Source organism: Ambystoma mexicanum, chromosome 6p (assembly GCF_040938575.1).
Source record: "Ambystoma mexicanum isolate Mex_15411 chromosome 6p, UKY_AmexF1_1, whole genome shotgun sequence".
NCBI classification, from domain to species: domain Eukaryota; kingdom Metazoa; phylum Chordata; class Amphibia; order Caudata; family Ambystomatidae; genus Ambystoma; species Ambystoma mexicanum.
This window is the reverse complement of record NC_090935.1, coordinates 929,538,768-929,562,872: the sequence shown is the minus strand read 5'-3', so window position 1 is coordinate 929,562,872 and position 24,105 is coordinate 929,538,768.

Here is a 24,105-nt window from a genome sequence, read left to right as displayed (position 1 = left end):
GCAACCCCTGGCGACCCCCAAATTACGTCCCTGCATAGAGACCATGCAGTTTTGGCTCTGGGAGGGCAATGTTAACTTTGTCCTTCCTCCTATTACCTTCTTTATTTGTATGGTTCCCCTCATTCATGTGCTAACACAGCCAAACCTCGGCTATGTCAATTTGGACATCTGGTCTGTCATCCCCTGTTTATATCCCTCGGGTTCAGAGGGATGTCTAAAGATGCTGCCTGACAATTCTGGCCTCCATACTTGAATGATTGACGAAGAACATGTGTGTTATTTCATGATACTAGAGATCACCATGACTGGAAAATAAATGTAATCAGGAGAGCTATTACTGGCCCTCTTTCCAATCAGCATCCTCTCGGATGCAATACCAACCTTAGCACATGCTCCCCGCTTATACAAATTACCAAGGAGGGTCCTGGGAGTCCCTCTGCCAGGCATTAGTCCTGGTTACAAGAGATTTACCCAGAGTCTTTAGCTCACTATCTTTCACAGAGAAGAAATATCCCAAACATATCAGTCTTTGTCTGGTTGAACCTCATCAGTAGGGTATAGCTGTGCCTCTCTAAGAATAGTGAGCAAGGGGTCCACGTCTGGATTCCCCTAGTAACTTAGGGTGAAACCCAAAGTTATTTGAAATATGCAAATAAAAAGGTTCAACCCTAAGGTTTCACCCTAAGTTACTAGGGGAATCCGGACGTGGACCCCTTGCTCACTATTCTTAGAGAGGCACAGCTACCCCCAACTGATGAGGTTCAACCAGACCGAAACACGTGTCTGGGGTTGCTGTTGGTCCTCTTGTTCAGAGGAGAATTGCCTTACATTTCGGTGCTGGACTGCCCCAAGGCAGGACAAAGACTGATATGTTTAGGATATTTCTCCTCTGTGAAAGATAGTGAGCTAAAGACTCTGGGTAAGGCTCTTGTAACCAGGACTTATGTCTGGCAGAGAGCCTCCCAGGACCTCCTTGTTATACCCGCTTATACATCCTTGCCCTCTTAGCCTATTGTGTCCTATAAGTTTTGTCTACCATTGTGCATTTTCTCCTGCTTTCCTCTTCCGATCTATTTTACCTATACTCTCTCTTCTATTTTCTCTCTCCACAGTCTATGGTCTGGTTACACAAAAAGGAGATGCATAATGACATTCTATCAGACAAAGTATGGTGGTTATTGCATTTATGTGATTTTACAAATATGTGCATAAAAGAAACACTAAATATGGATGTAAAGTTTTGTGTTATATTGATGGCTAGGTTCACCAGGCATCTCAACAACAATATTTTAATTACGCATATCAATTTGATTGTCTTAAGTAAATATTGTAATGTTATTGTTTGAGCGCTGCCTGAAATGTTTGTCATTCAAACCATCTTGTTTGGGATCTCCTGTTATTTGTTTTTAAGTGAATGACCTTCATTGTGGAAAATAGTGGATTTATTTTTGGCAATTTTCACGGGCATAGTCTACTGCAGGTGATGGTAAAATAGGTGGCTATGCTAATCTGGGCTTCTTTGGGTACATGGAGCATGTCACATGGTCCTGAAATAACTGCACAGATATAATTTCAAGACACACATTTATGGGGAAAGATGCCGGAAATTTGCCAGACAGGTATGGATGGATCATTTTGACCGTGGACAGGATTTCATTTTTGCATGCACTCAAATGGGTAAAATTGTCCCAGATGAAGAAACTATTGAATGGTGCCTAAACATCAGCATTGAAAACAGGAAGAGAAGCACATAGGCGCACTCATTGGTGATACCCTGCCCAACATTACAAAATTAAAGTCCAAGCCATTCGACAGACCATTTACCTAGTACTCCATTTCTTTGAAATAACATTCCAAATGCTTCAAGACTTTTCCAGCAATTGTTTCTTTAGCCACATTATATATTGATCAAATTTGCATAGTACGGTTTTATGCAAAACGTATGGGCTTGAGATCAAGGTCCACTGTATCACAACCAAAACAGTCTTAAATATCATGCCCAAAGACATTTCTAGCTTGCTCAAAATGCATGGCCACTAGAGCAGAGGCATATTTGTTGCAGCTCCCAGAATAGACAGATTCCCCCCATAGTACAGGCTGAAACAAGTAGGAGGAAAACTCTGGCAAACGACGGCTAAGATCATTGGTACTCCTGCCCACTCAAATTAATGATGGAAAGCAATCACTTGAAGTTCTGATTACCCATTAAACACATTTCTCATATTAGGCACTTCTACTAATTACACCTGAGAACAATGGTGGGATTATGTCTTCACACATTTTCTGAAGTCTAACAAAAAATGTGAAAACTTCACAAAGTGTTAAACCGGTGCCATAATATACATACAACTTGGGTTTTGCAGATAGACATATACTATTATTCATGTGATGATTTGTGATCTGGAGGTGCTGCATTTCCCCCCTCTGCATAGAAATGTAACTCAAGAGGAAATGATGTTTAGATAAAATACACCAAACCAGGGAAGGGGGATTTATTAAACAAGCATTGTTTGCTAAAATGATCTCTCACACACAACTTAGTTCTAGGTCACAAACATGATACAAACAAGCAAGTCATGTACTGTAGGCAGCAGGCAGGAAAAACAGTATATCATATCCACTTCCTGTTTATCTCTCATGTTTGTAGTGATGATTAACTACATCCAAACAACTTGAAGTGTCTTGAAGTGTCTGGATTCATCTTTTGATCTCTGTGTGATCTCATATTAGTTATTATGAAATGGAGGTAATTAGTAGATTCATTGTAAAGAATAGCTGTATTAGTGATTGGTGCATTCTCACTTTATTAATTTGTTACTGATTGGTGTTTTCTTTTTACTTTTTTAACTTTTTTTAAAGGATGTATATTGAGTTGGAGGCCAGGACCAGAATCATATTCATTTAATGCAATTAGTTCTATACAATGAATAATTCATTTGTTGATGTAAAAAGTACTGCACGTATAACGCATATCAAATCGGGGAAGGCAGAGGAAGGTGGGCAAAGGCAGACTGGGTCTTCAGCCCTGGCTTGAATGGCAGAGACAGAGGTTGCAAAGACTGCAGCTTTTTGCAGTGGAAGTCATTTTGTTTACTCCGTCATTTTCTTTTTTCAGTGTACTGTCAGACTACCCACTGCCAAGCTCTTTGTTTTCCATTTGGGGAGGATGGGGATAATTTAAACTGCACATTTATTTAAAAATGTAATAGTCCAACAGTGAAACGTCCAATAATATTAGTATATTTCTCCGATTTTCATAACTATATAAAATAAAACTGTGTAATCTATATACTATATACTTTTTTATATAAAATGTATAAAACACTATACATGTTGCATGTGATTTTTTAGCAACATTAGTATTATTAACTTGATTTTCAGTGAATTTGTGGGTATCAATATATGTTTTATCATATTTATTTTTCATTGTTCATGTCCTTTCTTTTTAAAAATAATGTTCAATATTGTCACTGTGATTTTGCTGTAATATTTATTTTTCAGTTGATACGGCTTTGTTTATTTTTTCATTATTATTCATGAATAAATATCCTATTTTAGTCATCTTTATTATTATGTCTGACAAGTATTAATAGTATTGCATTGCTATTGTATTATTCACAAACTAATAGCATTTTTTATCAATCCCGACTATTATTTCAAATCAATATTCATTTGTTTAGAATGAATGTATTTTTCATTTATTATCATGAGGGAGCGGGTGCGTAGTTATGGTAAGAGGCTTAATCCATAGGAAGAGAACATTTTGGGCGGCTTATAATTTGGTGCCTTTCAACGAATCCTCACCAAAGCTTGCAGAAAAACTACATTTCCACCTCCGAATGACTACGCCAAGTTTGGTGTGGTTTTGTCAAGGGGGGCAAAGTTAAAAGTTATAGGGGGGGACCCACAAGTTTTTAATTCTTCATCGACATAATGGAGAACAAAATTGTGCTCACGGCTACAGCTCAAACTGCTGGATGTATTTGCAAAAGACCTGTGCAAGGAGCAGCAGCTGGGTCCCAAAAGTGAGCTTTTGCAAATTTAGTGGAAATCCGACCAGTATTTCTTTCTAAAATGCCCAAAAAGAAGTTGCAAAAACTTAGTGATCTCTGCATCTGGTCCGCAGGCTCATTTCCTGATTCTGCGTTTTCAGACACTTTTGGACGCATCAAGAGCTGCGTGACGTTCACGGACATCATACGCAACCACTGACTGGTGTATAAAAAATGTTAGGTGTGTCAAAACATTTTAAATGGATGCCTTGTTGGAATCGCAAACTGTGCCCGTAGTTTGCGAACATCATGGTAAAACCATATTAAATAACACAACATTACACTTGTAAAACTAATAAAAATATGTCTGGGGATGTGTTTCGATGTGGGTGGGATGGGATATAGCCATAAAAAGCCCCAAATCAGGTGGTTTTTGTTATTGCCAATGTCTGCAAACATCGATATTCGGGGACACCCATGCATATTTTTGCATTATAGGGTTGGTGAAAAGCTATTTTTGGATGTCTGACAACTTTGGTGCCACTCAATAAAACTGCATGAAATCTTGCAGTATTATTCCCGGCCCAGAATGGTTCAACAAGTTTTGGTGCTGTTTCACGGAGAGGGGGCAAAATTAGAAGGGGGTCCCAACATTTTTTAAATGCTTATACATTTAGTGCCGTTTGACGAATCTGCACAGAAGTTTGCAAAATCGATTTTAGACACAAATGTGAATGCTTTTGCAAAGTCTGGGGGGATTTTGTCAAGCTGTGTCAAAATTAGAGAGGGGTATCATCATTTTTCGATGGCTTCTAACTTTAGTGCTGGTTGACAAATATGCACAGAAGTTTGCAGAAAGGTTACAGACCAAACCTTGAATGTTTGTGCAAAGTTTGAATGCATTTCCTCAAGTGGGGGCTTAGTTATATGACTATTTTTGAATATACATTTTGACACTTTTCAAAAAAGAAAACATGGTCAGATTTGCAGACAATCTGGCTACTGGCCATGACCACCAGAGACCGACAATGGGGTTAAAGTGGGCATGGCCACCAGGGACCGGCTACGTGGAAAAGTTATTTGAAATTGGGATAGGTTTGAACAAACATGCATGGGTAACATCAGCAAGGACCACAATGCCTTGTTTTGCGAATCTGTCATCTGTGTTTTCTTTCCTCAAATCCTCATCGGCACACCTTCACCATCCTTTCCCCTCACTCTCTGGCCGGCCTCCCTTGCCCCTCCTCCTACCCCCACCTGTGAGGCTAAGAACCTAGGGGTCATCTTTGACTCCACCCTTTCCTTCTCCGCCCGCATCTCTGAGGTCTCTAAAAAGTCAAATTTCCGACTGCACCTCCTCAGAGGTACTCTGCCTTTCCTCTCCTTCCCCCAGAAGCTCATGGTATCCCAAGCTCTGGTTCTCTCAAGCTTGGACTATTGTAACAGCCTCTTTCTAAATCTACCTGCCTCTACTCTCCGCCCTCTGGAATTAATCCAGAACAGGACTGCAATACTTGTCCTTGGCCTCAAGCCCCGGGATCGTATCTCTTCAGCCCTGAAATCTCTCCATTGGCTCCCAGTGGACGCAAGGATTAAATTCAAAACCCTCTGCATTATCCACAAGGCTTTCTGGGGCCTGGGTCCAAAATACCTTCAGCTATCCCTCTGCAAATACCTCCCCTCTCGACCTCTCCGCTCCTTTACCTCCAACTCCCTCAGGGTCAGTCATTTTTCAAAGAAATGAGCTGGGGGTAGATCTCTGTCTACGGCTGGGGCCTCCCTCTGGAACAGCCTCCCTGCCAATCCAAAACTTGAGGGGAACCATGTGCGGTTCCGGAAGCACCTCAAGACCTTCCTCTTTTCTTCTGCCTTCGCTCCCCTTCTCCCCTGCTGATCTGTTCTCTCTTGGCACCATGCACCTGGCCACCCTCTGTCTTCCGGGCCCAGGTACCTGCTCACGCTGCCACCCTCCCGCACTGCCTCCGGGCCACCCCTTGCACTGGGGTCTGCATCTGTACCCATACAGCCCCCCCTCTTTTTCTTCCTGCACTTAGCAGACCTACCCTGTCTGCTGCCTTAAACCTAGCAAATTGCTGGCTGTACTAAAACTGTTTGTTGCCTTTATTATTTATTTATTGTTATTTATCTTTTTCTCCTCTGCTTTGCACTTTCCACTTCTCCACCTTCGATGTACTTTTCCCCTCACCCTCTCCCATGCACTTGCGCGTTCTCAATGTCACTGGGCCTAGTAAGATCGCTGTTGTGTTCTCCCCTGATCCTCTCCCTTGCCTTGTCGCGCTCTGAAACACTTGTGTACGAGCGCGATAGAAATAAAATATCATATCATAAATGAAAAAATGTAAGTACAACAAAAGGGTGATATAACTTTGATGCCTGGTCTGGGGGCCTGGCCCTGAGCAAGGACAAATGTGTACTGTGATTTGGTAATTGGGGCATGCGCCATTGCCGAAGCCCTAGGTTTGAATGGGAACAAATATTCTGCTTGTGGCTACAGCCTAAAGTGCTGAACTGGATTATAACAAACCTGCACGAGTCACACTAGCAAGGACCTGGAAGCAAGCTTTTACAAGTCTGCTTTGTGTTTTATTTTTTCCAGTGAAAGAATGAAAGTACAAAAAATACTAATATAACTTTGCTGCCTGGGCAGTGAGCCTGGCCCTCGACAAGGACAAATGTCTACTCTGATTTGCTTATTGGGGAATCCGGCATGGCCGAAGCCCACCCCCATGAATTGTGGCGAGAGGCCATGGGTGCAAGCCATGAACACTGGCCATTGGGCGCATTATGAGGGTGTAGTGTACACTGAACTAGGATGCAGGGTAGGTGCAGGGGGTAACAATGATAGTTTGGTGGGACTGGGGTCATGGTGAAGCCTCATGCCCTAGGCAATTCAACCATGACTTGCATCCCGAGCATGCATTGCTGATAATGACACACATCAGTATGTGTTGCAAAAAATATGTTTGTTAAAGTATCTTGATAGTTCATTCACATATGTTAAAAGAGGAATTATTAATAACTTATATACAGTGATCTAACATCATCAAAAATTTTAACTAATAAAAATGCCATGAAATTCTGTGAAAAAACTTTGTTAAAGGGACGTTATGGTTAAGTTGCACTAAAATACGTATTCAATTCAGTTAAAAACCTTTGTTAAAGAGATGTTATTGTTAAATTGCACTAATATAAAATGTAGCAAATTCAGCAAAAAACATTGTTAAAGGGACATTATGGTTACAAGTAAAATCGAAAACCCCACAATATTCTCCAGTTATGGAAATCTATGCAACCAAAACTCGCGCTTCCGCCATGAGCTGCTAACACTAACACCCAGGACATCAAAGATGACATCACAAATTACATCATAGTTGACATCACTGATAACATCACATATGATATTAATACTGTGTAACAATGCAAATGGAACGTCATCATAAGGCTTACCGCTTACAGTCTCATTTACAGCATATCAAAGGTGATCAGTAGCCTTGTAATAAACTATTCCAGAAAACATGAAAGGTGCTTATTGAAAAATAAACTTTGTAGTGACGTTTTTCTGTGAATACAGCAATGAAATATTGAATAAAGAGAAACAATGAATGCAGTATGGATCATAGAACTAAAGTATTCTTAAGATGGTATGTTTAGGTTGAACAATGATATGTCGAAGCATATCACATTCTTGAGAAATGTATTAGCAAAATGGGACATGCTTCTTTGTCTATGTATGTGCATTTTGACCTCAGGGTAAACCCTAGGGAAAAGAACTTCAGAATATAGGACAAGGTCAAGCTCAACATGCACAGTGCCATTATAGTATGCATATAATGGCTTCAATGTAGTATAAGCACATGTAGTCCTCAGTTTAAAATGAATACTGTCATTGAACAAAAACACGGATAGTGGTTGCAATTGGAAGGGTGTGTCGTCAGTCACTTACTGAACTCCCCAATCAGCGTGCGAGCGTTTGTGGTTGGAGGTCGATGCTGTCCAGTGTAGTTAGAAGAAATTGACAGATCACGTTGATAGGGCGAGAGGGCAATCTTCAATCTTGGATAGTGAAGGAGAGAAGGGAGCCGTACTCGAGGGGAGCAAGGCAGGAGCCTCCTCTCCCTCGTTCAACGTGCTATCTAGTGAAGTGGATGAGACCATCGACTGCGACGGTGAGACCCCGTGCCATCATCTTTTTTTGTCAATATTTGTGCTATTTTGTCAATAATAGCTGAGCTGCACAATACATCACGATAGTGCAGCATCTGACGCCCCGTATGTCTCTGTGGTTTTGAACCGAAGGATCTCTACATCCGCAGCCATTACCTACAGCAAGGTCAATGGCCGCCATGACTTTCGTCAGCCTTCACCTTTGCCAGGCCTGACCAGCCGCCTCAGCGTGGGATTGGCCGACATCCGATACTTCCTCCCCAACCCTCACCGTTAGGCGGAATCCGGAGGACGGAAGAAGAGCCTCTGCATAAGGGCCCAGCAAAAGGACCTGTCTGCGCCTGTCTGCGGCTGAACGCCAGCTGTCGCCCATTCACACCAAGCCGACAACTCCATCCGTGATGCTCAATTCATGATCCGCAGTGCCACTACTATAGGGGCACCACCCGTGCTCCAAACTGTCACGCAACTCCTCTACACATGCGCATTGAGCATTTTTTCAATCAGCCATCTCATATATCGTGGCCAATATGCATGCGCTCTATACGGACAACATTGGGAGCTAACGACACAGCTCGCTCAGAGAGTAATCACAGCATCCAGGCGACAACTACATAGAGTTTCCCACCTTTTTCGACCTGGATCCCAGACTGATCTTCGAAGAGTAACTACAGAGACCACCAGCCCACTTTGAGGACTTCAATACGACGCCAGAGATCCATTCGACCACTGGCAACTAAAACAACAATCAGTCATGAGGCTTTTACTACCTTAGGTGCTTGACACTCCCCTTTGTGCACCATCGTGCTCTAATACCCTCAGTCCTGACGACAGTGCGGTGCCACTACCAGCAGGCTTCGACCACTCCATCCGCTTGAAGCCCCACCTATCGACCGCACCAGAAACACCTGAATTGCTTGTGTGTCAACCATGTTTTTGTACTACCTCATTACTAGCAATATATAAAATCATAGTCACCTTAATTGTACTAACCCACTAAAATATGTACAATCTGTTGTGATTTATATGCAATATTTTTCTTTGTGCCCAGGATGGCATATGTCATTGTTTTAAACATATTTGTTCATGCAAACTAATAAACTGCAGGATTTAATAATTTCACCTCACTTTCCTCTTTCCTATTTACTGTAAGAGCATACTGATATAGGTTATCTGCAGCTCCACTGCCTACAAAAGCAAACTACCATAGCGTTATTGAAAAGGGTAGCATTTGATTCCACTTCCATTGATATATATTGAACAAAAACAACCACCCTTGATATGTGGTGTCTTCAGTGATGTCATCGATTATGTCATTTGTGACATCATCTTTGATGTAGTGGATGTTAGTGTTAGCAGTGCATGGTGGTGGCGGGAGTTATGGTTGCATAGCTTACCATAAATGTCGAATTTCTTGGGATTTTCGATTTTACTTGTAATCATAATATCCCTTTAACAAAGGTTTTTCCCTCAATTTGATCGCTTTTTATTAGTGTAACTTAACCATTAAGTCCTTTTAACAAAGATTTTTCACTGAATAGATATATATATATATATATTCAAGAGAAAAACTTTAGTAGCAGGGACATTAAGGTGAGAACTTAATGCAACAAAACCCTTGAAATTCAGCTAAAGCCACCTTACCTTTGTGCCCCGTGTTGTGAAGCCTATAACACAATTGTGACATCACAGATGACCTCACTGATGACATCACTGGTGACATCACTAATGACATCATCTGTGACCTCATCTACGGCATCACGGAATCATTACTGATGACATGACTGGTGACATCGCTAATAGCATCATAAATGACATCAATGATTATTTAACTAATGGCATCATATATAACATCACACTACGTATTTGCCGATATTTAGACCTCCCTTAAGTTTCTAGTTTCTACAAATGTCATATTAGAATTTTAGTGTAGTTCATAACAATGAGTATATTGTTTAAAACAGTAAACAACTACACATGCATCATGTCACTGCTTGTGAAGCTTTCCTTTGTAGTATCCTGGTAAAGATGATATATGAATGATAGAAAGTATATTGCTTAGAATGTTCCTGTTGTGCAAAATATATTTAAGACATGTGGGCTATAATATAATCTGTACATACATTTACAAAAAAAATAGTAGACATAAATAGAAAGCGGCACATGTTGTACCATAATTATTTAGGACCTTTTAAAATAAACATATGTTCCCAATGAGAAAACCATACTTGCATACGAGACAATACGATGGTCATTTGAATTAAATCCCTGAAGAAAGAGGACAAATGAATGATGAAGAAGAATGGTGATGTCACCACCAACGTCAAACAGACCAAAGCTGACGTATAGAGAAGAGATGCAGAGACTAGAGAATGCAGACAATTCTATAAGGCATCAAGAAAGTTTATGCTACAGAAGTGATGAAGATATCAAGCTATTTCACACGTGTACACATGCAAAGAAACGCAAGCATATGAAGTATTCTTAAAGGCTAGCTTTATAGTGAATAGATTGCGGCATGCTCCAACATGTACATTCATATATATATATATATATGTCTATATTCAGTAAAAAAACTTTGTTAAAGGGACGTTATGGTTAAGTTGCGCTACTAAAAACCTATGAAATTCAGTAAAAAAACTTTGCTAAAGGGATGTTAGGGTTCAAAGTAAAACCTAAAAACCCCTGAAATTCGCCAGTTATGGTAAGTTAAACAACCATAACTCGCGCCACCACTGTGCACTGCTAAGACTAACACCCAGGACATCAAAGATGACATCACAAATGTCATTGATGACATCACTGATTACACCACATGTGCATTTACGTTTCATAAAAAGTCTGTCCAATGGATTCGTATTATAATGTTCACAAAAAAGTGTCAAGGATCATTGGAATAAATATCATGAGCTACTTAGTGCATTAATCAATACATTGATATAAATACATTCTATTATAAATTCTATCAAGTCTACTAACGTACTCATGTAGAAACATAGGCTTTGTGTGCAGCATACATGATGGAAGTGCAATATTCATAATTTTGCCATATTCAATACTGAAATGATAACTACTTTCTTATTACAGTTTTGCATACTGTCAAACATGTAATAAGTAGCTAATAAAACCTACTTACTACAGAGAAAACACAAAGAAATAACAACACATACAAATATGAGTATATATATGGAAAGTGAAGTAATCAAAAAAGCAACAATAGTAGCAGAGAGTGTTCAGAACCTAACTAACTATCTTTATGCAGAGAAATGATTGCTCTGTTTCAAAGGTGCAACTTACCCTATGTATATGTATCACATGATGTGACTGCACCCTAAAGAAAGTAGTGTGAGTACAATGTATACAAATATGAATATATACAGGGAAAGTACAGTAATAAAAAAAAGAACAGTGGTGATAACCCTACTGATTATCTTCATGCACAGAAACCATTGCTGTCTTTCAAGCATGTGTCTTCCCTTATGAATATGTTTCATATGATATGACTGGACCCTAAGGGAATTACTGTAAGACCATATTTGAGAGATAACTCTACAAATATAGTACCTTTTCAATTGTTATTTCCTGCCTGTTACTGAAGAAAACCATGTGCCCTAGATATGTCAGTAAAGGAATAAAGGGGGAGCCAGACATGTGATGTAATCAGTGATGTCATCAATGACATTTGTGATGTCTTCTTTGATGTCGAGGGTGTTAGTCTTAGCAGTGCACAGTGGTGGCACAAGTTATGGTTGTTTAACTTACCATAACTGGCGAATTTCAGGGGTTTTTCGGTTTTACTTGGAACCCTAACATCCCATTAGCAACGTTGTTTTTACTGAATTTCATAGGTTTTTAGTAGCGCAACTTAACCATAATGTCCCTTTAACAAAGTTTTTTTACTGAATTTCATAGGTTTTTAGTAGCGCAACTTAACCATAACATCCCTTTAACAAAGTTTTTTTTACTGAATTTCATAGGTTTTTAGTAGCACAGCTTAACCATAATATGCCTGACTTTATATACATGTAACATAGAACATACTGAACCCCTGCTAATGAATTTGATGTCCGCAAACTCTTCGTATGTCCGCGGACAACAGCAACATTACCCAAAAAGTCAGGGGTATCTTAAATTGTTATATCATACCATATGAACACTGCACAGTTTCACAAATAAGCACACATACACATTATATGTAGTAATAAATAAGAAGTGTAACCCATATGTAACACATTAACCATTCATTTAAATGCAATATGTATTAAATGGAATATACCAAAAGAAGAAAGATAGGCTTCCAACATAATTACCTCACAGAAACTGCACAACTAGAAGCAACAGCAGAGCTACAAACCAGTAAAAACACAATTTACCAGAATCTAGCAAGTGTACTTCATTTTTATTATATATTTGTAAACTTTCTGTATTAGATACAAAAAAAAGTGATATAATTTTTTTTCTCACAGAAATTTCAAGTACTTTGGAGTGGCTTGAGGAGAATTTCCCACGTGAGGAAATGTCTGAAGATAGTAGGCCTCATCACGACTTGGGCGGTAGCGGTAACGCTATTAGCGCGGGCGGTATTAGCCCTACCGCCGAACTCCCTGGCGCTAATAGCGCCGGATCACGAGTTCGGCGGTAATGTCAATCCCCATTCCCCATTGAGCCCATTCGGGAATGCCCCATTCCCCATTGGGCTCAATGGGGAAATTCCTGCGCTAATACCGCCGGCGGATTTCCCGCCGGCGGTAATAGCGCGAATTTTCGGCGGATTTCCCCCCAGCTCAGTGCTGGGGAGAAATCCACCAAAGTCCTGCTTTGGCTGACCCTTAAATCCGGCGGTAATAGCGCTACCGCTGGATTTAAGGGTTACCGCCAAAGTCGTGATGAGGCCCAGTGAATCTAATGGTAGACACTTCTCTATATAAACCAATTCATAAGTATTACTTTATATACACTTAACATATAAATCTTTTTTTTTGTACAGACCATACAAACATTGACAATAGTACACCAAAAGAAATATTGGATAAGACTCTCCAGCGCATGGAAGAAAAAATTGACATTCTCATGGCAAATTTCAACAATTTTAAAAACCTTGTGGAGGATCACTGGAAAGAAAAAACTAGATACCACATGTACCTGTCCCCCCTCACCATATCCCAGTCAATTATCCCCAAACCCTCTCCATGAACAAAAACGTTTTGATGAGACTTCCATCCCTTCTTCACCTCCTATGAATCCTCTTGAAACCCCCAATTCTCCTGTGTTTGTCTCAGTTTCTGCTTCCCCTTCTCTTTCATAAATTTTACATCTATATATAATAAAGTAAAATTATTATATTTCTCCTAATTCATTTCTTGCAGTTGAGATGTCCACGGATAGTGCGGGTGTCCAGAATGTCCGTAATCAAATGAAAATGGGGGCGTCCTAAGGACACTATACCTGTCCGTATTGTTCACAGGCAAGTTGAAACTGTTCAAACAACAAACGAGGTGTCCAGGATGTCTGCAATTAACCAAAATGGAGATGTTCTAAGAACATTATGCCTGTCCGTAATGTTCGCAAGCAAGTCCAAACTGTTTTAAGAACACATTTGGTATCAGGGAAGTCCGCAATCAAACGAAAGTGGGGGCGTCCTAAGGAAACTATATCTGACCGTACTGTTCACAGGCAAGTTGAACCTGTTCTAAGAACACAAGAGGTGTCTGGGATGTCCGCAATTAACAAAAATGGAGGTGTTTGAAGAACATTGTGCCTGTCCGTAATGTTCACTAGCAAGTCCAAACTGTTCTAAGAACACATTCGGTGTCCGGGATGTCCGCAATCAAACAAAAGTGGGGGCGTCCTAAGGACACTACATCTGTCCTTACTGTTCGCTGGCAAGTTGAAACTGTTCTAAGAACACACTTGGTGTCCGCGATGTCCGTAATTAATCAAAATGGAGGTGTCCTAAGGACACTATACCTGTCTGTACTGTTCGCTGGCAATTTGAAACTGTTCTAAGAACACACTCGGTGTCCGGGATGTCCGCAATTAATCAAAATGGAGGTGTCCTAAGGACACTATATCTGTCCGTACTGTACGCTGGCAAATTGAAACTGTTCTAAGAATACACTCGGTGTCCGGGATGTCCGCAATTAATCAAAATATAGGTGTTCTAAGGACACTATACCTGTCCGTACTGCCTAAAGACCATCTACGCACAAGCGCACCACACCCGTAAGTTCTCCGAACATTGCGCCAGTCTGTTAGTGTTCGCGTCACTTGTGTCGCTTTTTTAGTTAATTTCAGGACCTGAACACTGTCCGTAGAACACCTGCACGCATGCACACAAGCATTCACGTGCATTTGATGTCCTGCGAACAAGTCTTCCGTTTGCAGACATGTTCGCGACGCCATCATGTGACTGCACCCACGCTGTGCATGTGTCCTGAATTGCGGACACTGTCCGGGTCCCTGAACATTTTAAAAGTACCTTTCCGGGCAATCCACAGTATTTTATACTAAAAATGCACCCTAGCACATGTCCCAGACAATAACCCTGACTTTCTACAGCACTTTTTGGATGTGCATCCTGTCCGCGCACAGCGCGGGTGTCCGCAACCGCGCACCAGCACCCATATAAAAGGCCACACCCCAGAGCTCATCCTCATTGTGTTTCTGGCTACCTTACAGAACATGGTGCATTTTGCTGCCAATTTTCAAGATTTTCTTCTGAATCCTGATGGCATCCATGGATCCTCTACTGCCACCTGGTGCTACATCTGCCTCAGCAACACCCCCACCCCCTCCACAACCACTTCCCCAAGGGCCTGAAGAGGGGAACAGGCATGAGGATGCAGAGGAGGATGAAGAGGATGATGAGGATGAGGTAGTGGAAGTCTCTACTACCAGCACTCACCGTTATTCTTGGGTGTGGCAGTTATTTACCATTCATGGTAACGTATCCAAGTCACCTACAATGAGTGCAAAATGGTACTGAGTCACAGGAGGCCTGGTTCGTACAGCTTTGGTACAACTACTATGAAGTGTCACCTAAAGTCGTTCCATAGTAGGGCTGTTCGTAAGGTTGTACCTTGCAACAAGCGTAGTAGGTTGAGTTCCTCTACTTTATCCTCTGTTTCCACTCCTCTCACCACAAGAGACAGTCCTGTGGGAGGGCGCATCCCTCCAGCTGCCTCACAGGCCATTCACAATGCTGATGACCCTCACCTTTCGTGGTTCACAGTTTTGTGTATGTACTGCAACGCAGTACTCTTCGGGGGGGAGAGAGACTTTGAAGTGCTTTTGAGACTCTGGTCTCAGAGCACGAGAAGACCTGCTCACTACCTAAGTAAGGCCCACCCTAAATCTTCCTCTCTCCACCCGCCTTTCTTATCTTTGTGGTTGGTGTCCCCCTGTCCCTACTTACCCTCATTTCTCCTCCTCTCCTAGTGTAGTGTGTGTAAAAAACCCCAATAAAATACAAAACAACAAAAATAAAAAGGCTCTTTTCAGAGCCACTTTCCACAGACAAAAAATAGAAGTGGGAAATAAATTGAGCAGGCTCCTGTGTTTTTTTTTTTTAGAAGTCCGCTGAAAGAACACCAAACATTTTGGGGTGTTGCCCTAACAAAATTATTGCACTTTTCTCTGGGAGGAAGTGGTGGCTCTGAAAAGAGCCTTTTGTGGTATTTATTTCTATTTGAAAAACTTAAAAAATCTACACCTACTGCAAAAAAGCTGGCTATAATTTCACAAAAGGACGCAATGCATCTTGTACATTTCTCAGAAAAATCTGATTACCAGCATAAGTAAGATGGACTCCATCTCTACCAAAAATGTTTGTGCTACAAAATATATTTTCATTGTGAAAAGAGGACATGCCAACATCTCTTAGAAAGGCACAAACAGCCTTATTGACATTATGCCTCGATTTCTCCATTTGTGGACCAAATGAAGAAGAACACAGCCACATTTGTCTTTGCGCAATACGAGAAAAAATTACTTGGGAATTTGGAAACATATCCATGACCTTCCCAAGTCCCTCTTTCATCGCAAATTGCAAAACAAATTCTAACACATGTCCCAAACTGTTCCCTCCACAATGAATTATAATTATGTCTGGATGATGCTCTGTCTGCACACTAGCAGAGAGAGGTAGCAAGTCTAGCCACTTCATTCCACACGCTCCATGCCAGTGCACTTCCATATGAGGGAATCCAAGAACAGCAGCTACTCCACAGCGTTGTGCATGCACCTCCAACCAATGTATCCATGAGTCTCCCAAAATCCAGAAAATCTGTTTTCTGAAACACACAGCCATAGCTAACTGTTCTTCTCTCAGGAAAAAGACCTTCTGACAAACTGTCTTCTTACAAAACACACCCACCAAACTTTACTGACAGATCAATTCCTCTGCTCATTCTCATTTGCATGCTTCTCCACCCCAAAATCCCTGTATGTAATTCACAGTGTCTGCGGACTTCCATTATGTCCGCGGACATATCGTAACCTAGACAGCCCTTCTACCATTTACACTTCACTCTGTGCCATTCCCTCATTGGCTACAGCTAAACAGTCACACAACCCTCCACCAATCACATTCAAGACCTCTTCATCTAAATGCATCATCAGAGTTCAGCACTTCAAATGTACTGCAGATTACTCTGAGTACAAGTCTCATAGCATTGGAAAACACCTACTACAAAAACTACTGTACAAGTCTCCAATATTTCGACTTGCAGCTGCATGCATATCCAAATTCATGAATACAAACTATAAGTATGCATATTTTCTGCAAAGTACAAATACAGATCTTATGAATGCATATAAACAGAGTAACTGTCACTTAATCTGTATAACCTATAAAATGAACTTACTGTCATTTTTCCCATCTACTATAATCATCTGTCACTTCCAAACCTTTTTGCTGTCTAAACACATTTTTACACACACAGCTATCTAAAAAATTACATACAGCCAGGATAAGGTCAAGCAACTTCAAACACTGAAACAGATAAACACTAACATTGAAAAACTCCCAACTGCAATAACACCACTACCTGTACATCACATACTTCTGATTTATTACCCACACCTTCACAAATGCATACATTCCATGCTTTTCTATAGCGTATCTGCCATTTACCTTATAAAAATTGCAAAATACGTATATCATTATTTCTTCTGTCTCCTAACATCCAATAACACAGCCTTAAGAAACCAACCATGTTTCATACACTTTCTATTCTACTAATTTGCATAGCATGTTAAACTAACATAATGTAAATAAAATATGAAGGCTGCACATAGTCAAAGGAAACTACATACTATATACACTCAAAATAACTAACTTCTTTCCTTTACAATTACAGTGAAGAGCACTCTCCTGAAAAGCAGCAGAATCCGAAGTACAAACAACAACTGAGAAGAAACCTAATCTTTCCACACAAAAAAAATAAGTATAATACTACCATAATATTCTTACTGTTACTCAAACACACTGTGCGGTTGATTCCTGGTATTTGTGCACCAAAGAAAAAGATGAGTGCACCATTCTGCCCACAAATACCCATTTGTTAAACAGGGATTTGCAGGCAGAATGCTGCACAAATCCCTGTTTTTCGGCGCACAAAAGACATAACTCAGCTTCTAGAATGTTATTATTGCAGAACAAAGAACTGTTTTAATTCTATACCATTAGATTGAGTATTTGTGCTTCTCCTCATCACTAGCTTACTTTCTACTGTCTTCTGAACCCCAGTATAGTAACACACAAATAGAAGAATAGACTTCACAAACCATCACATACATCTCTACCATCATACTCAGACACTCATGCACACAGCATACATGCATTGCAGAATAACCCAACCCATACCTTCTTTATATTTTTCAACAGACCCTAAAGAATGCCTACCAAAAAGAAAGTCTGTAGAAAACAATGTAGAAGTAGATCAAATGAAAAAAGAAGTATCCAAAATAAGCATCCATCTCTAGCAGAATTTGTACAAAAAGTGCAAACAAAACAGCTAATACAGTTATTTAGCAAAACAAAACATGCTTCAAGTACAGAAACTTTGCCTCCTCTATCGAAATGGTAAACAAAACAGAAAACGATTATCAAGAATTCAGCTTCCACTACTGCTAAAACTGCTCCTATAAATCTTGATATAATGGCAAGTAAACATACCAAAAAAATATTTTAGCAAAAATGTTCCGCCACAGAGTCCTTCAACATCTTATAAAAACAGGAGAGAAATCATACACAACCCTTAAAACCTACCGTAGAAAATTAATATTAGAAGCTTTGATAGACAGTGCAATCATACTCAAAAGAAAATTATTTATTTCAGTGTTAAAAAGAATGAAACCACTAACAAAACTAATTAGTAAATTACAAAAAAGGCTTCTCAATAAATGGAATGTCAACAAAAATAACTTGTTAAATATCTGTGGAGGTGAATGGAGTCACACCACAAACACAGAACCATATTTTAATGAAGAAGCATACAAACAAAAACAAACAAATACGATTGCTATACATAGCAGTGGACGAGCTTATGAAAAAATGAATAATACCATAATGGAACAAGAAATACTGCTTACAAAAATATCCCCTGAAAACTCAGAATTACCTCTCCATTCGACTGGACGAAAACATCCAGTATACAAATGGTCATGCACGTCAATGTGTAACATTCCCAAAAAATCTTTCAAATCTTTACGTCAATTTCTCAATCAATATGTGAAAGGCAAAGACAAAATCAAAATGAAACTGCTGCAAAATATGGATACCTGTCCACTGTGTAAATACACAGGGCTACAAGGACATTCATTAGCCTGCATTTCAGGACCAATTTGCAAAAGCACCTTCCATCATATAAAATTGATATCAACACATCATCCAACTATAGGAAATCTAGACTGTAAACTGTACTATGCTAAAAGTCCTGCATTAGCACTAGCCAATTTAAATAACAATCTTCTACATGGTAAAGCCAAAGAACTACTTGAAGAAATTGACCATATCCAGAAAAAATATTTTGGAAGTGAAAGCCACTTAAAAAATGCAATACCTTTACAACAAGCTAGCAACAATTGTACACATGGCAACCTTCTACTACACACATACAAAAAAGAAATACTAAAATTTAAAAGTACATCCGCTGAAATACCAAACCATGTGTGTGTGCGTGTTGCCTCTGAACTTTTTATAAAACTAATACAAAGGGGGTAATTTATAGAATTCAGTGCACAAGTGGCGCACGCGGCTGGCGCACAGTATGCGCGTGCGACAATCTGCGCCAGCCGCGTGTGCCAAAATCCATTTCAGCGCACAGCGTATTCATGGATTTTAAAATCCATTACCAGCCGTGGCGCAGAGTGGCACAGCGACCCTGCAGCAGTGCCAGTTACGCCCCAACCCCTCCCCGTGCTCCATGTACAGCGCACAAATCCCATACATGGCACACAGGCCACTGGACCAGCATACAGGCCCCCAACCATGAAAACGCCTGTAAAACTCCCTGTGCGCCTCTCCAAATACACGTACCCCACTGCGTGGGGAGAATCACACGCGATTGGCCCTGTGCGAGCGGGTACGTGTATTTCGGGGGTGTGTGGGAAGTTTCACATGCGATTGGCCCTGTGCGAGTGGAGTAGATGTATTTGGGGGGTTGCGGGAAGTTTCACATGCGATTGGCCCTGTGCGAGCGGGGTACGTGTATTTCGAGGGTTTGCAGGAAGTTTCACACGCGATTGGCCCTGTGCGAGCGGGGTACGTGTATTTCGGGTGTGAGCAGGAAGTTTCACACGCGATTGGCCCTGTGCAAGCAGGGTACGTGTATTTCAGGGGTTCACAGGAAGTTTCACACGCAATTGGCCCTGTGCGAGAGGGGTACGTGTATTTCGGGGGTTCGCGGGAAGTTTCACACGCGATTGGCCATGTGCGAGCGGGGTACATGTATTTCGGGGGTGCGCAGGGAGTTTCACACGCGATTGGCCCTGTGCGAGCGGGGTACATGTATTTCGGGGGTTCCCATGGAAGTTTCACACGCGATTGGCCCTGTGCGAGCGGGGTACGTGTATTTCGGGAGTTCGCAGGAAGTTTCACACGCGATTGGCCCTGTGCGAGCAGGGTACGTGTATTACGGGGATTTGCGGGAAGTTTCACATGCGATTGGCCCTGTGCGAGCTGGGTACGTGTATTTCGGGAGTTCGTGGGAAGTTTCACACGCGATTGGCTCTGTACGAGCGGGGTACGTGTATTACTGGGGTTCGCGGGAGTTTCACGCGTGATTGGCCCTGTGCGATCTGGGTACGTGTATTACTGGGGTTCGCGGGGAGTTTCACATGCGAATGGCCCTGTGCGAGCGGGGTACGTGTATTACGGGGGTTCGCGGGAAGTTTCACACGCGAATGGCCCTGTGCGAGCGCGGTACGTGTATTTCGGGGGTGCACGGGAAGTTTCACACGCGATTGGCCCTGTGCGAGCGGGGTACATGTATTTAGGGGTTCGTGGGAAGTTTCACACGCGATTGGCCCTGTGCGAGCGGGGTACATGTATTTCGGGGGTCCGCGGGAAGTTTCACACGCAATTGGCCCTCTACGAGCGGGGTAGTGTGTATTACTGAGGTTCGCGGGGATTTTCACATGCAACTTCACTGTCAGAGTGGGGTACGTGTATCCAGTGGGGTGCGCAGGGAGTCCCACACGTGAATTGGCAGTGTGGGTCCTCCCAGGTGTGCCCTCTAACCCCTCCACGGCCCCTGCAGGCAGCCCACACCACAGGAGACTACCCAGCACCCCTGGTCATGTCCCGCACACAGCCCATCCACCATGGGCATGCCCCCCAGCCAGCCCACATGTCACCTTGCACTAGTGATCACCAACCCATGTCCCCCAGCACGCCCACCCACCCAGCATTGACAGGCACCTGCCAGCAGGCCTCGACTCATGTCCCCCAGCACCCCCACCCACCCAGCATTGACAGGCACCTGCCAGCAGGGTCCGACTCATGTCCCCCAGCACCCCCACCCCCAACAGTGAGGCTCAGGCCCCGACTCATGTCCCCCAGCATCCCCACCCACCCAGCAGTGAGGGGCACCTGCCAGCAGGGCCCGACTCATGTCCCCAGCACCCCCACTCTCCAGCAGTGAGCCTCAGGCCCTGACTCATGTCGCCCAGCACCCCCACCCACCCAGCATTGACAGGCACCTGCCAGCAGGCCCCGACTCATGTCCACCCAACACGCCATCATGATCCAAAATCATGGGCATCATGGCCTCCCAAATCCCACTGCACGCCACCCCTGTGCAAAGACCCAACCAAGAATCCCATCCACCCCACATTGAAATGCCCATTACATGATACAACCCAAATGGCAAGAATGTACATCAACACAGGTCTGTCACACACACACAATGGGTGCTGGTGATTGTGAAAACCTACACCGTGACATGCATGAAACCAATGAGAGAATACCACACATCAAAGTAATAAACCAAAATGTATTGAACACAAAAAGAATGTAATCAAATGAAAACATGAAAAAAATGTTTGAAAAAAGATGAAATGCAGCATGTCCAAAACACAAAAAGAAAAACATGAAGTCTGAATCCAAATAAATCGAAATGAAAATATGTCCAAAGTGCCCGGCCACCAAATCAAATCCAAAGGAAACGGAACAGTAAAATCCATTGCTCCATGGTGAGAAAAATAATAATAGATAAATCCACTGTTGAACTATGTACAAAGAAGTAATCCAGGGTCCATGAGCCCAACAAATGAAAGGAAACCTAGCAAAAAAACGACCTAATAAACAACTATATACAAAAAGGCGGGGCATAGTCCAAGCACCCAAAATAAATGAAAAAGATAAAGGAAACCTAAAACTACAAACTATATACAATGGCAGCGGGCTAGTCCGACGGCTCACTTCCCGATTTCCCGGGCCAGGGCATAATGCACTGTAGGTGGTCCTCTTCCATGGCCCCGAGGGTTCGCAGGGACAATGCCATGTTGGACTCCAACTCCCTGCGAATGGCCTCGAGGCACTCGGCCCACCTCAGTGCCCTCCGCATGGAGTTCTCCGCCCTGACCATTGTGAGCCATGCCTCTTCTGACCGCCGCTGCTCCGCATCTATAGGCCAGCCAAACCGCAGCCAAATGGAAGACACACCCATTCCAGGGTTCTCCTGCCCTCTGGCCGATGCCTGCCATTCTGATGTCGATGACCCCGAGCCAACATTGCTCCCACCTAGAGCCTGCTGCTGCTGCTGCTGTCCATGTGCCCTGTCCGATGATGCCTGCACATCCTCCATCAGCTGGTCTCCAGTTGTTGTGGTGTCCACCCCTGCTGGAGCGCCAACTCCCGACTGTGGCAGGGATGGGATCTCCACCAGGCTGGCTGTGTTGGTTAGGCCAGGTCCACAGGGGGCCCTGGTGGAATCTTGGCCGGAAGACGGCAAAGAGAACGACTGACGCATAGTCTCCACAGAGGAGGAGAGGTCCGCCAGAGTGCGCAACACATGTAGGAACCCACCGAACAGGGCCCCTCCCAACAGTGCCACGTCGCAACGCTGCTGTTCGTGATGGCGTGCGTGCTCCACCCAGGAAGCATGCACGTCATCACGAATGTCACACGTGCGCAACGCAACACCAACCAGGACAGAGCCCATATGGTCGTGGGACCCCTCGTCCGCAGGTAGTGGAGAGGCAGATGACGTGGCATTCCCCCCTACCTGCGGAAGGGCCTGGGACGGGGCATCCCTGCTGGTGCATGGTGGTACAGTCACAGCGTCAAGGACAGCGACATGCACAGGCCCTCTGCGGTGACCTATGCTGCCTCCTGACCCTGGCCCTGGACTGCACCACTTGCACCAGTGGTACCACCCCCACAGGCCCCATGTGCGGCTCAGTAGCAGGCTCCTCCTCCTCTGTGGAGACCACCAACCTGGATGTCTCCACACCGTCTTCTGCCATTGCAAGCCCCTGTGGCGGCTCAACCGGCCCTTCCGTTACAGCCGTAGTGGCAGATGCAGCACCAGTCCCCTCGTTCCCGGATGATGGCAATTCCTGGGAGGGTGGCTGGGCCTTGCGTCACCGCCCGGTGGAGGCATCCCTGCCACTTGGCTCCACAGCGCCGTTTCCACCCTCTTCTTCACTTGACGCTGCGTAGAGGGAGACATAGAACACAAGCATCAGGGTACAGTACAATATTCCCCTAGACAGGAAGCAATTACACATGAGTGGCTCTGTCAAAGGTCACTTCCATCCTGTCCCTCCACAATACATGGGTGAATGCACGCAACACACATGCAGAAGCAGGCACGGCGCCTGCAATCAACATCAGCATCCATGTACAAGGGCATCTTTTAACCAAAATGTTGCCTTCAAACTCACATGCACCATGGCTCACACTGATCCCATGCACACACATCACCAGAGGGTCATGCATCATGGCTTGTACACCACAGACACAGTGGATAGACACAGTGGATACAACGGTGACCGCACTGCATGAGTGAATCTACACATCATCACGGGCATGTGTCATGCATCAGTGGCGTTTCAAAGTCACACACACACTTCTCAGACACACACACATGTGCACCATACATGTACTTAAGAGCAGCACCCATCCCTCACCCCCCCTCCATGTCCAAGAACAGAGACTGGCATGCTTTCATGTGTGCATTCCGCATACAGATCCCCATGTTGCATTGGAACACATGCGCCATCCATGTGGTTCACACATTACTGGTCTCACATGCATGACCATGATGTCCCTGCACACACACATCCATACATGGCCTATGTCACACATACAGGCAAGTATCAGACTACCAGCACAGTGCAACATGCCCTGTCTCACACAGCAATGCTTGGCCACTTACCGCTCAACTCCAGACGGGTCTGCCTCTGAAGGATCTGGGCGTGG